At 33.5% G+C, this 17,343-nt stretch overlaps 1 long non-coding RNA gene across 3 annotated transcripts in view; it reads left to right on the top strand.

Annotated features, from left to right (window-relative positions):
* Window positions 1-17,343, top strand: part of LOC309867601 — a 39,771-nt gene that overhangs the window by 1,694 nt on the left and 20,734 nt on the right. For 2 of the 3 annotated variants that reach the window (XR_014313260.1, XR_014313261.1), the window contains exons 2-3: window positions 180-331; window positions 16,300-16,429. This is a non-coding gene — a long non-coding RNA (uncharacterized lncRNA). Of the gene's footprint in view, window positions 1-179; window positions 332-7,961; window positions 16,430-17,343 lie in introns of all 3 variants that reach the window. The other variant, XR_014313262.1, reaches the window with a different exon arrangement.

Raw genomic sequence — 17,343 nt, 5'->3', positions numbered from 1 at the left:
AGAATCTATGCCTAACTAATAACTAGCTCCGTATTTTTTTAAGATTTTATTTAATTATTTGACAGACAGAGATAACAAGTAGGCAGAGAGGCAGGCAGAGAGAGAGGAGGAAGTAGGCTCTCCTCAGAGTCATTTTTGGTCAAAGAGTGGAAATAAGAAAATTCTGTTTGATTTTACAGGGGTGAGAGGATCTCTCCTGCTTAATTGAGATGATGAAGGACCAATAAGAGAGCAGTTTTTGAAATCCAGTTCCAAGGATATATTTGTTTTAGATGTGAATGTTGATTAATGACTTCAGGTGTTAAATGCAGCAAGTCCATCTATGCCAAAAGTGAGTAGAATGTGAAGGGAAGCAGCTGGGTGTTGGCTGCAGTATACTTCATTCGACTTCTTAAATGATAGATGAGGGAACCTCAAGGGACTTTCTTTGTATTAAAAGTGATGTGCCGTTTGCCTCTGGTATCCTCTGTTGGCAGGGGTGCAGACCAAAAAAAAAAAAAAAAAATAGTCCCAGTGGGTCTTCTGCATTCAGTGTCACCTCAGTTTTGCTCTGGAGTCCATGTTGCTAACATCAATGGTTTTTTTGCCTCTAATTTAGGAAGTTCTAATGTAGAATAGAATTGGTTAGTAGAAGTCTGGACTGGATTAATTTTCTTTGGTGGGCAAAATAATTTAAAAATGAGGTGAGGTAGCCAAGGTGTAATAAAAAGCCTCAAAGACCAGCCAGATATTTGATGATTATGAATCATTTGTATTAGTTTTACTGTTAACAAGGGTAACACATTGACCCATGGGTGAGATATTTGTACATCTGCAATCATTGGACTGTCTGTTCCCATATGTTTAAGTTAAATTTAATTAGACAAGCTATAGTACATCATCAGTTTCAGAGGTAGAGTTCAGTAATTCATCAGTTCCATATAATACCCAGTGTTCATCATATCACATGCCCTCCTTAATGCCCAGCACCCAGTTACATTCCCCTGCCCATGTCCCCTCCAGAAAACCCCAGTTTGTTTACTGTAGTTAATTTGAGCCTCTCTTGGTTTTTCTCCTCCTTTGATAAGTTCCAGTCCAGTTTCCCTCCCTTCCACTATGATCCTGTGCAGTTTTTCTTATATTCCACATGGTGAGTGAAACCATATGATAATTGTCTTTGTCAGATTGACTTATTTCGCTTAGCATAATACTCTCCAATTCCATCCATTTCGATGTAAATGGTAATATCTGTTCTTATATAAAATTTATTTGTACCCCTAGTTACTTTTTTTTCTATTTAAAAAAAAAGTTTTTATTTAAATGGTAGTTGGTTAACATATAGTACACTTCTATATAATATCTGGTACACTCATTAATCGTCCATCACATATTTAACCCAACAAAGAAAGAAAGTTAAAAAGTACAGTTCTTGATAGGAATAATTTATTGTCCATTAGGAGATCTGTATCAGGAAAAGTAGTGTGTGCTCTCTTCGTCCCATGATAATTTCGATTGTATTATCATCTCACTGTGTTCTTTGTATTAGAAATGTTAGACCTCCTTCAGAATCCTCAACACCATGTATCAGTGGACTTGTTGGACTTTGTGTTTTATTTATTTGATTTTCCTTAATTTTATTTGACCATTTACATGGATTCTAATTTAACTCGAATATTTTTGTAGGTGTTTTCAATGTAATCTAGATCCTTAATATATTCGAATATTTCATTTTTTTAAATTTGTTAGGTGATTTGCTTGTAGAAGCAGATTATAAACTATTATATTTAGTTCTAAGACAGCAAAGATCTTAATGTTGTTATGTCACATTGCTGTCTTTTAATTTTTTTCCCATATTTTTACCTTTATTCTGTGTCAGTTGAATGATACTGCTGGCATTTAACTTACCTCATTACATGAAGACGATCATTTGTTTTCCTAAGCTAGAAGATTTTGCATTAGTAGAGATACACTGTCTGCAGATATCAGTTCCTTTACAGAGTTGTAGTAGTTGTTGGAAAAGACATTAACTGGGTTTGTGATGAGTTATGGAAACTGAGCATGATGAAATGAGGCTGAACATGATTACTCTGAAGTACAGCCTTAGTCAGTCCAGCTACTTGGGACACACATATCCTGACCGTAAGTTCTTAGCCTGTAAATTTCATAAGGTATTGCAGCAATATTGTACAGGTTAGGGAATATGGAAGTGTAGGTTTTCCCAGAGATGTAAAGGGAAGTGAATCCTAAATTCCACTACTGCAGTTTCCTTTTATAGTATGTCTTCTATGTTTGTAACATTTGTATATCTGATCTTTTTTATTAGGAATTTCAAGTGAGTAATGATGTGGTAGATATTTTGCTGGTTTTTTTATATTACTATCATCATTCAGTTCGACCTTTACGTCTGTTTCCCAAGAGCATGTCCCCAAACTATGAGGCAGCTCCAGTTAACATATGAGTAAGAAATTTCTAGTTTGTTGTTGAGATACTGCTTTGGTTTGAAATGAGTTTGAAATTAGAGTTACACCTTAAGCAGAATGCTAAAGATACATCAGGTGGATTACTCTAATTCTCTTAATAAACTACTACTTTCTGCATCTTTATTAAGTCCTAAATGGAGATGTAGAAGTTTGGACTGTGATTTAAGGAGATGAAGGTGACATTTCGTAGTTGTTAATATTGAGCTCTAGAGAGGAACTGATTTGCTAAGTACCATACGTTTTCTTTTGAATCAGGACCTTAATCTCCCATTATTCTTTGTTATTTATGTTTACTTGAGTGAGTAATGGACCTTTTGTTATCTGTGATTGGCATTCTATGATAGATCCTTCTGATTTGCTTATTTTAGTTATGAGGGAATTGAGTAATTAAACAGGTAATTGGGAAAAGCCTTTATAGAAATGTACTATGGATAGTTGAATATACCTGGATATAATTCTTAAATAGCTATCTTAATTTTTTAAGGAGTATGTGGGGTGTGTGTGTGTGTGTGTGTGTGTGTGTGTGTAAATAACATGGGTATTGATACTATGACAAGTGGTAGTTTATAGGGAAAAGCTTTTTAGGTTCAGAAAAATTACATTCCTTTTTTTTTTTTTTTTAAAGGAGCAGGGAGGGTAAGTCTTTTCACAGATATTTCTCTTAAGTCCCTGTTTCCCTGCCAGAAATTTTAGAATATTCATAACCTCATATTTTGTTTGGTTACTTTCAGTGTTCTGATTGTGCCACCTGGGTGCCTGCAAATAACCACACTCTTGTGTTGTCTGCCTATTGTCTGCTTTTGGCTCAAGTCATCATCCCAGGGTCCCAGGATCAAGCCCTGACTCAAGTCAGGCTTCCTGCTCAGCAGGGAGTCCACTTCTCCCTCTGCCTCCCACACCCCTTTGCAGCATGTGCATACTTACTCACTTATTGTACCTCAAATAAATAAATAAAAATCTTTAAAAAATTTACAAAATGAATTACGAGGAGGGCTTGTGTAGTTTGAGTGAGGGATTCTGGATCAGCAGTAGGTCTAGGTCTGAGAAGCTGACAGATGCTGATTTTAGTACCACATGTAGAAAACAGTTGGATTTTCTTCAGAGAACAAATAGTATACATTTAAATTATGTACATCATTTGAAGAAGTAAATTTCTTTCTTTTTTTTTAAGATTTTATTTATTTATTTGACAGAGAGATCACAAATAGGCAGAGAGACAGACAGAGAGATGAGGAGAAGCAGGCTCCCTGCTGAGCAGAGAGCCCCATGTGGGACTCGATCCCAGGCCCCTGGGATCATGACCTGAGCTGAAGGTAGAGGCTCAACCCACTGAGCCACCCAGGCGCCCCTAAATTTTTTTTTTTAATGATTTTATTTATTTATTTGACAGATCACAAGTAGAAAAGAGAAGCAGGCAGAGAGAAAGGAGGAAGCAGGCTCCACGCTAAGCAGAGAGCCTGATGTCCGACTCAATCCCAGGACCCTGGGATCATGACCAGAGCTGAAAGCAGAGGGTTTAACGCACTGAGCCACCCAGGCGCCCCATATTTCTTTTTGATAATGAATTAACTATACAAATTTTCACCTAACTATACAAATGTAAAATTTTAATTTGGTAAGATGATCAATAAACAAAAATCTAAAAAAAAACCCAAACAAACATAATTTTTTTTTTAACTAGACATAATCTCAGTGAATTGTGTGATTTCCAGGACATGGTAATTTCTGTATAATAATTCTACTTCTGGGACAAGGTTTATCTGGTTTGTGTTCTGTTAATCACACAACATCATAATTTGAATTACTTTGCATTTGGGCATTTTTTTAAGATTTTATTTTCAGGTAATCTCTACACCCAGTGTGAAGATCAGACTTAACAGTTATCCCCCAAATCAGGAGTTGCACATTCTAATGACTAAGACAGCCAGCTGCCCTTGTTTTGTTTTAAGCAGCCACTTGGGGATCATCTTAAGTAGGCCAGAAACTGGCAATACCAATGGATTTCTGGGTGTTGATATTGGGATTGAGTTTGTTTTCTGGGGAAATTTCAACCACTGTGCTATAGCTTAGCTGTAAATACTCTGGTGGCTCTATATGGTTATTAAAATCTAGGGCTGTTTTCTAATAGTGCTTCTTAATGGGAATAATGTTAAAATGGACTGTCTACTTCTACTTAGAAACAATGAAAATTAGCCAAGGATTTCACTAGGATATACAGTCTGGAGAATATAGGATGTAGGTCAAATCAGAGCCATTTCCCCATGCTATAGGAAATAAGGAACCCACAATTGAAATGAGGGGACTTGTTTTCTGTGGCTTGGAGTAAGTAAAATACATTACAGAGGATTTTTTAATATTATAACTTATGACTTCTGAAAATAAATTATTGCAGTGAAACTGGTTTTCTTATTTTTGAAGAACGCCAGAATTTTTTTTAGATTTTTTGAAAAATTTATTTGACAGAGAGAGAGGGATCAAAAGTAGGCACAAAGGCAGGAAAAGAGGCGGGGCAGAAGGCTCCCAGCTAAGCAGAGAGCCCGATGGGGGGCTCGATCCCATGACCCTGAGATCATGACTTGAGCCAAAGCCTGAGGCTTAATCCATTGAGCCGCTCAGGAGCCCCATGGAAGAACATTTTGCACATTGTATTTTTCTTACTTATGTTTTGTATAATGTATAATCTGCTTTGGTGAGCTTCTCTAGTTCTCTAGACAATGGCTTTGCATTCTAGATAGATGGGGTATTTTATCCCTCTCTTTTTTCAAGCTTTTGTTTATTTGCCAGAGACCAAGAGAGACAGAATGAGCACAGAGCTCAGGCACAAGGAGAAGCAGAGTTCCTGCTAAGCAGGGAGCCCAGTGGGAGATTGGATCCCAGGACACTGGGATCATGAACTGAGCCAAAGGCAGACACTTAACTGACTGAGCCACCCAGGCATCCCAGATGGGGTGTTTTCTCAACTAAACGACTCATGTTATCAAAGTAACAATAGAAATATTCATTTCCTCTAAGATTGGTGAAGTCACAGTGGAGAAATAATGCATAAAAGCCGTGACTTACCAAACAATATTTGTATGTCTAAGGTTACAATATGGAAGATTCATTAAAATAGTTGCATGAAGCCATAGATTTAACCCTTTCCTTATAAGGAGAACAAAACATTAATAATTGGAATCTTGTAGGAGTTTGGGAAGGTAGCAATTTTTGTTATATTGATATTAACACAGGTATTGGTAGAATTAATACATAAATGAGCAAATGGCACAAGAAATTTTCTTTATGTATAGACAAAACTTGGTTTCAGTTTAAAACTCAGATTTCTCATTCTTTATAATTTTTTTGAGTCATGAAATATGGACATATTATTATGCACAAATTAAGTGATAATATCTTTTTAAAAAAATTTGTTCTATTTTTTCAGTGTCTCAAGATTCATTATATATGCACCAGTGATCTGTGCAGTATGTGCCCTCCTTAATACTTACACTACACTAACCCATCCTTCCAACCCCCTCCCTTCCAAATCACTCAGTTTATTTCTCAGAAATCACAGTCTCTTACGGTTTGTATCCCCTGCTGATTTCCCCCAATTCACTTTTCCTTTCTTTTTCCTAATGTCCTCCATGTTATTCCTTATGCTCCATGAATAAGTGAAACCCTAAGATACTTGATTTTCTCTGCTTGACTTCTGTCACTCAGCATAATCTCCTCCAGTCCTATCCATGTTGATGCAAAAGTTGGGTATTCATCCTTTCTGATGGAGGCGTAATACTCCATTGTATTTATGGACCATGTCTTTCTTATCCATTCATCTGTTGAAGGGCATCTTGGCTCTTGGCACAGTTTGACTAGTGTGGGCGTTGTTGCTATGAACATTGTGGTACATATGGCCCTTTTTTTCAAATGTCTGTATCTTTGGGGTAAGTACCCAGTAGTGCAATTGTCAGGTCATAAGGTAGCTCTATTTTTAATTTTTTGAGGAATCTGCACACTGTTTCCCAAAGTGGCTGCACCAACTTGCATTCACACTAGCAGTGTAAGAGAGTTCTTCTTTCTCAATATCCTCTGCCACATTTCTCATTTCCTGCCCTGTTTATTTTTTCTGTTCTAACTGGTGTAAGGTGGTATCTTAGTGTGGTTTTGATTTGAATGTCCCTGATGGCTAATGATGATGAACAATTTTTCATATGTCTACTAGCCATTTGTATGTCTTCATTAGTGAAGCTGTTCATGACTTCTGCCCATTTTTGACATGATTATCTCTTTTGGGTGTTTAGGTTGAGGAGTTCTTTATAGATCTTGGGTATCAGTCCTTCATCTGTAGTGTCATTTATGAATATCTTCTCCCATTCCTTGGGTTGCCTCCTGGTTTTGTTGACTGTTTCCTTTGCTGTGCAGAAGGTTTTAATCTAGATGACGTCCCAGAAGTTCATTTTTGCTTTTGTTTCCTTTGCCTTTGGAGACAATGTCTTGAAAGAAGTTGCTGTAGCTGATGTTGAAGTTCTCCTCTATGTTCTCTGGGATTTTGATAGATTCCTGCCTAATGGGGAGATCTTTTATCTATTTCAAGTTTGTTTCTGTGTATGGTGTAAGAAAATGGTTGAGTTTCATTCTTCTATATATAGCTGTCCAATTTTTCCAGCACCATGTATTGAAGAGGCTTTTTTCCACTAGATCTTTTTTTCCTGCTTTCTCAAAGTTTATTTGACCATAGAGTTGTGAGTCCATTTATTATCTTAAAATCAACTTGTCCATTTTGTCATTTAGAGAGTGCCACATTTTAATTTGTGACCTTGGTAGAAATGGAAAATGATGTTCCTTAAGGTTGTCTTCTCATATTGGATATTTCTTCCTGTTTCAGTACAACTGAAAGGAGAATAAATCTTCCAAGTTTATATATTTTAAAAAGTCTGCATTCTGTTGAACTTAGCCCTTTGTGCATATCTCTTAGAAATCAAGAGAGCATTGTTTTTGAGTATATGACTTGTTAGTAGGTAGTAGAGTAGTTGGGCACATAAAAACATGTGAAAATGTGTCATCATTTCAGTTGGAAAAATATATCAGTTATTTATTTTCTTGGTTTTTGTAATGTACATAAACATTTGTACAACTCTTAAAGACTTGGAATGATTGTATTCAAAATGACAAAAACATGTACAGATAATTCAAAGAAGAAAGTATTTGCAAGTAAAATGAAATGTCTGAAAATCACTCATAAACATCCTTTAGATATCATCATATGATATATTTGTTTATCAATTTTACATAGACATAAAAAGGTGATGCCAGCTAGGTTAGGAAGTGGCTCTCATTCATTGATGTGAATGGAGGCTAAGAAACAAGGACAAGTATTTCATCCGGAAGCTTAGAAAACTTATTGGACAGTAGATGCTGTATAAATTCCATTAGATGGTTGTTCTGGAGCTGCCTTCTAGATTAGTTTTGTTGTTACTGCTGTCTTTTATCTGTATTAAAACTTCTAATTGATGCCCTTACTTCTAGCTTCAGATTCTCTAATTCATCTGTCTGCCAGAGCAGTCTTTTGGAAAGATAATGACAAATATCATCATGTTGCTTCAAAAATCTGCAGTTGACATGTTTCAAGAGTGATAGAAATAAGCAATAATCAGAGAAGAGGACAAAGATTATATAAATTGATAATATTTAGAGCATCTTTTGACTCTGACAGAACTGGAAGTTCTACTTTCACTCCCTGAATAAGATGCCCCTGATAAGAATCTGGAGAAATTTTTGCAGCAAGAAACAATGTGATTAAAATCCAGAATGATAGAGGATAATGTGCAAACCTTTTTTTCCATTAACATGGACAGGGAAGGATAGTTTGAGTGCCTCTGCATTGATAAAATTGTAGTTCTCAAGTTATTCTGGGTTATCCTGTGCAATTTTACTTATGGACTGCTATGGAAGTCTAAATCTGATGTTGATTTAAGGGGTCACTGACCAGGACCTTCCTGTAGAGACAGTCTAGATCTTCTGCTCTATTTCATTGTCCAACATGATCAGCACAGCATCTCTCATTCCAAATTATTCCCCAAAATGCAAGTGTGTGAAGGTGTCTACTGAATTGAAAATTATTTCAAGTGGATGACACTTAATAGTATTGGTCTAGTGTTGACAATCTCAAGTACATTTATGCCAGCCTTCTAGGAAAATATGAAAAGAAGGGGAAGGACAATACATCATGAATTAATCTAGAAGCTTCATCAACTACAAATAATCACAGACAAATAAAGATGCACACAGTCCTGAAATTCATCTTGCCCTTCAAATATTTATATTTCATTGATAGTCTTTGAATTTGGAAAAAAAATCTCACTATTTTGCTTTTTATGGAGTATCAACTCACCATCGAAATATTTACTAGTGAGAGCCTTGCATATGTGATATTGATTGCATATGTGATAAACACAAGTAGTAGTTTTCTTTTTTTCTTTTCTTCCACTGCCTGCCATTTTAAAAGAGCTAGGAACCTCATCTATTAACTATTTTATTGGATATAGATAGCTTAAGAATTTATCTAAATACTTATAAAAATTGTGATTGGGTAATGGTATTGAAATGGAAATATAAAGAACTCAGTAAATGATGAATATGTATGAACTGTTCATTAGATATTTGGTGGTAAAGGGAATGAAATTAAACATAGTAATTTTCTATGTATTTTATTTGTACTTTGTTTAACCTTTTTTGGAATCTAATGCTGAAATGCAGAGGCCTACATTTATAAACAAATCTATTGTTTTTAGGTACTTTTAAAAATGGTTGCTGTGATAATAGAGGTTTTCTAGGGAAGTTTATAAAAAGAAGTTTGGTAAAACTGCCTTCTGGAAAATATTTTAGAAAGAAATGGGCCATTTTGTTAAGATGTACTGAATTCTATATTGATTGTTCAAGTGCTTATGTAAAGCAAAGAGGAAATGGGCATGGGAGCGTTTACTACATTAATCAGGAAAAAAAGTAAGGCAGTGGTTATTTACGTGCATTTTGAGACTGTTGTATATGAAATAACCAAATATAATTGCTTTGTGACCTTAAGGCACTGTGATTGCTAAGAAGGTAGTTGCTAACATATGTAGAAGAAATATTTTTTAGTAACATGACTATAGAAATAGGAGTTACCTCTGAATGATGGATATTTAATATCATATGATGGGATTGCTGTGGCTTTTTTGGGGGTTGGGGTAGGGATTATTCTGTATGCAGTGGTCATAATAAGAAATTTTTTAAGGCTGCTATTTATGGCTGTGGATGTTATCCTCTAAATGCTCTTTATGTTAATATTTGTATGGTACAGGATTTAATTCTCATGATGGAATTGCTGCATAAGAGGCCAGTCTCTATGCATGTTTGATGGACCAGGATATAATGGACTTTTTTATTTCTCTGTATATAATAGAAAAAAAGTACTGTTAAAACACCCTTTTAAGAACGGTGATGGCTGACATTTCATCATTTAAATTGTTCGAATGTAGTTTCGTTGGATTACAGAGAGAGTTTCTAGATTGCCTTGTTTGTTTTAAACAAATAAAAGTAGAATTTAGAAGATAGAGAATAAGAAATTTTTGAGGGCTATATGAGTATGCATATGTACAGAGACAGTTCTGGATCAGCCAGGCTTTACTCCATGTTCAGATGTTGGGAATCTTACATGTATTTTACTAATACTATAATGTTAAACTGGTGTGTGTTTTTGTTACTCTTTTAACCAGTAACAAAATGGAATTGTGGAATTGCCTCTCAGTTCCAAAAGTTAATTCCTTTTCCGTTGATAATGTTACATATTTTATTACAGTGTTATATATAATGTAACTTTTTTTAACATCTAATTTTTTACATGTATAGACCTAACTGTAAATTACAGGACAGACATTTTTATTTCCCAAAAGTGATATTATTATATCTAGCCTCTTCAGATATTTAGTCTCAATTTTTAGGTGTGGTAAATGTGTAGTGTCTAGTATAATATCTCATTGTTTTATGTAAGGTTCATCATGGTGGAAATGTCATATCTATTGGTCTGACTCTGTTCATGGTTTTGAGATGTTTATTTTCTGTTTATATCAACAGAAAATACAGTTACTAGATAAATCCTACATGTGATTAAATGTAACAGGTTAGAAAAGTTTTCATGTCAGTGGAATTCCACATTTAATAATAACCAAATTGTTCTTGTTTTAATATATTTACATCTAATTATATAGGTATAGGTGATTGTAAGTTTTTTGGGGGGATGTTCACAATTATCTATCAAACCTATGGTCATTAAAGGATGGGATGATCCAAGAAATATTTTATATAATGTGTATATAATAGACACAGTTACTACGTTTTATTAAAGCCAAGGAACTATTATATCAGCATGTTTTGTAAATATATTAATTATAAATAGAGTGAAAAATTATTGTAACAGTTTTTAAATTATCTCTTAGTAAAAACTTAGGCAGGTTAGGCAGTGAAGTTCATGGGATTTTGTTACATTGTTCTGTGTGAAATAGTTAGGATATATAATAGTTTTTGCTTTAAACTTTTAATCCTTGATTTTACAGGGTTTCTTTCATGTACACCTGTGTAATATACACACAGCTGTATAGTAAACAGATCTATAAAATAAGTGTTTATTAAAAATCATAGCAAAGAAACATTATCACTCAGGTTTAGTCTGTTCTTCAAGTCATTTTGTGGTTCATAAAGGAGAGTGATAAAGGGAGTTGCAGTTTGAGCTTTAGTTGCTGAATATATTGTTAGATTGCTAGCTAAGTCAATAGACCAGTGCTAGTTTTTGTTTCAGAACATCTGCATAAGATTTGCTGATAGGCACTTATTTTTTTAATACAAATCTGAGAGACATTTTATTTTGGCAAGTTGAATCACTATACCATGTCTGTTTAGGATGTATTTGGTGCTAGAGATTGTATTACTATTTTTTTTTTTTTGCATATAGAAGATCAGTGTCATTTTCAAAAACATTGCTGGATATATAATTTCTGTCAATAATTTTAGAAATATATTTTCATTGAAACATTAGAGGTAGAAACATTGAGTGTAGATAGAGTGAGCATCTTCATGAGTTAGGCTTGATTTTGATTTTTTAAAAATATTTGTGTATTTTATGAACTTTTTATTTAAATTTCAGATAGTTAACATACAGCATAGTAATAATTTCAGGTGTACAATATAGTGATTCAGCACTTCATACAACACCTAGTCCTCATCACAAGTGCACTCCTTAATCCACATCACTTAGTTAATCTATGCCCTCACCCACCTTCCGCCTCTGGTAACACTATTTCTTTATAGTTAAGAGTGTTTTCTTGGTTTGCCTCTCTCTTTTTCTCTCTCTTTGTGTTACTGAGATTTTTTTCAACAATTTTTGTTAAAGTACAGAAACTGTCATTCATATTTTTAAATGTGAAACTTGAATAATTTCAATAAAAATTTTGGATGTTAAATGTTGAGAACAGTGCAGGGAAACCTTTCACTACCTTATATAACATCTTAATTTCTAGCTATATAGAAATAACCTCTCCACACATAAACACACAGCATGCATACACGTGCATAGCAAACCTATTAATGTTGAACAACTAGGGCAAAAACAGAACTGTTACAAGACCACTTCTGTGTTTTCACCTGGTGTCTGTTGGGTTGTTACTAAGTAGTTATGCACATGTGATCAGATTTTTTTTTTATACCATAATTTTATAGATGTTCAGATATTGCTGTTCTATATTTGAATATATTTCACCTAAAATTAGAGCACATAAACTTTATTAAATGCTTGTAGACATGATAATATAACCTTCTGTTGTTAAGAATAATGTCTAGAATGCTGTGTATATAATTATTTATAAAACACTTGTTATTTCTAGATATATAACTATTGCTGCCAGAAATACTTTTAAATATCATACTTTTAAAAATCAGTATAGTTATTAGATTTTCTGCATGTTCAGTGGTTTGTTGTGAGGGATATGGGTGGAGGGGTGAATGTTTTCCAATCTCATCTATAATGTATGATTTTTTGATTGTTAACTATTCCTTTTGGTTTAAAGAGATGGTGAACATCTCATATATGTTGCAGTCATGCTATTGATAAAATGTAAGTTTGACATGGTTAGCATTTTCACATTATTCTAAGAATTCTGTATGGGTAGCTTTTTTGATTTGTTAAAGAATGGTATTTATAGTGGCTACTTTATAACATTTGACTAAGGAAGTACATAGAATTGCTGATAAATATGATAGTGGAAGAAACAGTTTTCTTTTGATACTGTTACTTTTGTGTAGAATTGCCTGGATTGAGATTTTTAAAGACAGATTATTTAAAAATTGAGTTAAAGGATTATGAGTCCTATTTTTGTTAACATTAGTGTTCTTATACACATGCACACGAATGTATACAGTCAGAGAGGACAGAGTGGTCAAAATTTTTTTGTCTCCAGTTTTATTTAGAAGAAAAGTTAGACTGCAGTAATTAAATTGTACCCATTTTATATAAAAATATTTCTGCCAGTTTAAGGGACATGCAGGTATATCTTATTTTCTCAGATGTACTGAGGTTCTTGATGAAATTCATTTTGCTAAAGAACATTTTGTAGAATCTAAATTAGAAAATTCTGTGTATATCTGTTGTGTGGCAATAGGACAACATTGTAAATAATGAGCAAGTGAAATATTTATTTTAAAGATTTAATATTTCTAGATGTATTGAGTATCACAGTATAATCTAAATGTTTTCATTGTAAATGTGTTAGGATTATTGTCTTTTAAAATCAGCATAGCAAAGAAATTGATCATTTATGTATAGGCTCTTGGAGCTGTAAAACATTTATCTATTTATTTGGTTGTTAAGAGGAGAAATAGATTGTACTTTATTCCACTCTTATAGTAAAATAGTGTGCCATTAAACTTACACCATGTAAATTCATTTGATGTTTCTGAATGTATTGTGATGTATTTTATTAGGATTTTCCTGATATATATACATCTTATTTTTTTAAGACTTTTTTATAGCAGATTTAGGTTCACAGCAAAATTGAGGGCAAGGTACAAAGATTTACCAAATAGCCCCAGCCCAACACTTGCATAATCTCCATCATTAACCATTCTGCACAAGCATAATAACCCCCCATTATCAACATCCCTTATCAGACTGGTACATCTGTTAATACTGATGAATATTCATTGACATAATCATTCTAAGCCAAGGTCCATGTTTTGTTATGGCTAACTCTTGGTGTTGTACATTTTGTGAGTTTGGACAAATGTATAATGCCCTGCATCCTTCATGGTATTATACAGACTATTCTGTTTGTCCTAAAAATTCTCTATGCTCCACCTATTCATCCCTCTCCCATATTTGTTTTATTGTTATTTAGATTGGATATATAAATGACTTTCTTAAGGAGATTTTTATACTACCTCATGGAACAATATACAGTTCTGTATGTGTTCCTTTGGTTGCACGACAATATTCAAGACAATTGTAAATAATGGGCAGATACAGATTTTTTTTTTATTTTTTAACATCTAGTCTTTCTAGATGTGTAGAGTCTCACAAAGTATAATTTTGTAAATAATTCATTGTAAAATTTCATAGTCATTATCAAAGGTTATAATAGCATTGCAACTGATAAAAATTTTAGGTTTCTTGAGCTATACATATTTTGGTATCTGTTTATGGAGTTGTTAGGGGAGGAAGAAAGTTAGAAGGGTGTACTACCACTCGAATTCTCTCAGAGAAAATTTTACATTTTAATCACTGTTTAGTCCTTGTATTTATTAAACATTAAGAATCCAAAGTCATAATTTTATAGGTATATTGCTGAAAGGGCATTATGTATTTAATCATAGAAAATATGCGACATAAGAAATTTTATTCCCTGTCTTAGAACTATTCAGTTTTGTATTTAACTGGACAGTATGACAGCATTCAAGACAACTTTGTAAATAGCAGATGACTATATTATTTATAAATACCTAGTTTTTCCAGACATGAAATTTCACAATGTATACATTTATAAATACTACATTGTCAAGTACCATAAATTTTTTTTATAAATATTTTCTCAGTGTAATAAGTAATAATTGTTCTTTTAAGGTTATATAACATTTGATTTATGTTAGGTAGGTTTTTGGGCAGAGGGATAGATAGATCATCAAATCCTCAGACTGCTTCCTTTTTCTTTAGATTTTTAGCTTCTCATATAGAAGAAAAGATTAACTTTTATACTTAAAAAACAAACAAGGGGTGCCTGGGTGGCTCAGTGGATTAAGCCTCTGCCTTTAGCTCATGTCCCGATCTCAGGGCCCTGGGATTGAGCCCAGCATCGCATCAGGCTCTCTGCTCAGCGGGGAAGCTGCTTCCCCCACTCTCTCTGCCTGCCTCTCTGCCTACTTGTGATTTCTCTCTCTGTCAAATAAATAAGTAAAATCTTAAAAAAAAATAAAAAACTCAGAATGTATGTTATCCTTAGAAAAAGGAAGGCATGAGAAAGGGAATTGTTTAAAATCACAGGTCTGTTCATAGTTAAATGATACTTTTATTGCTAAGTAATTGTTATTTTACTGTGTTATATAGATCTATGGCAAATTTATATGTATATATACATACACATGCATAATATAAATGTTAAGCACCTGTATACAGTAAAAGTACTTTTAGGAGTATAAACCTGATATTATTCTCTTTCTCATTTATTACCATATTGTTTTGCATTTTATTTTTTGTGAAATTTATGGAAATATTTCAAATCTAAGCTTAAACATTTCTATAATTCCACTTCATGATATATCTAAATGTATATTATTTTTAATATAAAATGGTTAGCTCTTGTGTATGTTTTCTGTTACCATGTATATATACATCTAAATGAAAATAATTACTTTAATTATGAATATTTTATTATTCTAAGAACTTATCAAAAATATCTAGTGTGTAGTTATATTTGTATGTTATGCGTAGTCAAACAAATGTAAAAAGTGTTACATCTTGGTAGTCTTCTAAGAAATAAAGAATATAAATGAAAATATAAATTAATATATTTTTTGAACAGCAGTTTGGCAATAATAGTTGAAATTAAAGTATGTAAACATTTGAAGTGGTATAACTTGTTGCTGGGATTTTATCTATTCCAAAGTCTCAAATTTATAAAGAAGAAAATATGTTATATATTAAGTATTAAATAATTGGACCATCTGACATCCCTAAAAGATCATAATGGTTATATCTTATTCATCATATGAATACAATTTAAACACTGGAGGATATTCTGATATGAATGGGTGTTTTAAGTGAATATTTTTTAATTATGTTATTTTTCAAACAAACATCAGTAGTATGTTTACAGAGGTGTATCCATGTGCTTCTAGCTATTCTGACGAAAGTGTTAATGTTTACTATTCCCAAAGAATCTAATTATTCTGCCATGATTTATAGAGTTAAGTAACGCTTAGTCATCAGAGTTGATATAATGGTGATTATTTAAGCATTTTTTATAAGATTTTTGTACATGTTCAAGTTAAATGGTAAAACATTGTTAATCTGTATATTGCTACTTGACAATCTGAAATATATGAATTGTTGAATAGAAAGTTGTCTAGAAGATAATATGGCAAAAATTTTACATTACTGTATAGAGAGTTGGGAATGGAAGAGCTGCTTCTGCTTTTGGCATTTGAAATTGTGAAGATACTTCAAAAGGAACATTTAAACAACAAAAGGGGATTTAAAAGATAAAACCAACTTGTGCCTTTCTGTATCCTTGCCTGTTGACATCTTGAGAGTATTGGGCTGTTATATCGAATTTTGTATTCCCAGTGGCCATTATGAATAGTTTGTGAGTGATCACGAAGAACGTGTGATTTAGAGACTAGTACAGCAGAGTTTTACACACTGAAACAGTATTGTGGGATACACGAAAAGAATATGGGAGAAGATGGGATATGAGGTAGGTGCTACAAAATTGTATTTGGGTTTACAAACACATGAATGATTAACTGAAGTTTTTATTGTATTATATTAGTCACTACAACATTACATCATTAGTTTTTATATAGTGTTCCACTATTCATAGCGTGTAACACCCGGTGCTCCATGCAATACATGCCCTCCTTAATACTCACCACCAGACACACACTTCTTCCCTCCCTGCTACACTCTGAAAACCTCAGTTTGTTTCTCAGAGTCCACAGTCTCTCATGGTTCATCTCCCCTGCTGATTCCCACAATTCACTTTTCCTTTCCTTCTCCTAATGTCCTCCACGTTATCCTCAAGTTCCACAAGTAAGTGAAACCTTGTAATAATTGACTTTCTCTGCTTGACTTATAACAGTCATCATAATCTGCTCCAGTCACAACTGTGGTGATAAAATTTTCGGTATTCAGCCTTTCTGATGGCTGAGTAATATTCCATTGTATTTATGGACCACATCTTCTGTATCCATTCATCTGTTGAAAGCCATCTTAGCTCTTGGCACAGTTTGGCTATTGTGGCCATTGCTGCTGTGAACACTGGGGTATATATGGCCCTTCTTTTCACTACATCTGTATCTTTGGGGTAAATACCCAGGAGAGCAGTGTCAGGGTCATAGAGTAGCTCTATTTTTAATTTTTTGAGTAATCTCCACACTGTTGTCTGCACCAGCTTGCATTCCCATCAACAATGTAAGAGAGTTCCCCTTTATCCACATCCTCTCCAACATTTGTCATTTCCTGTCTTGTTAATCTTTGCCATTGTAACTGGTGTAAGGAGATATCTCAGTGTGGTTTTGATTTGAATTTCCCTGATGGCTAATAATGATGAACATTTTTTCATATATCTACTAGCCATTTGTAGGTCTATATTGGAGAAGTTTCTGCTCA

This window comes from Mustela nivalis (genome assembly GCF_964662115.1).
Source record: "Mustela nivalis genome assembly, chromosome: 6".
Lineage (NCBI taxonomy): Eukaryota > Metazoa > Chordata > Mammalia > Carnivora > Mustelidae > Mustela > Mustela nivalis.
Note: the sequence above shows the minus strand (reverse complement) of the source record. Positions and strands in the feature narration are given on the sequence as shown.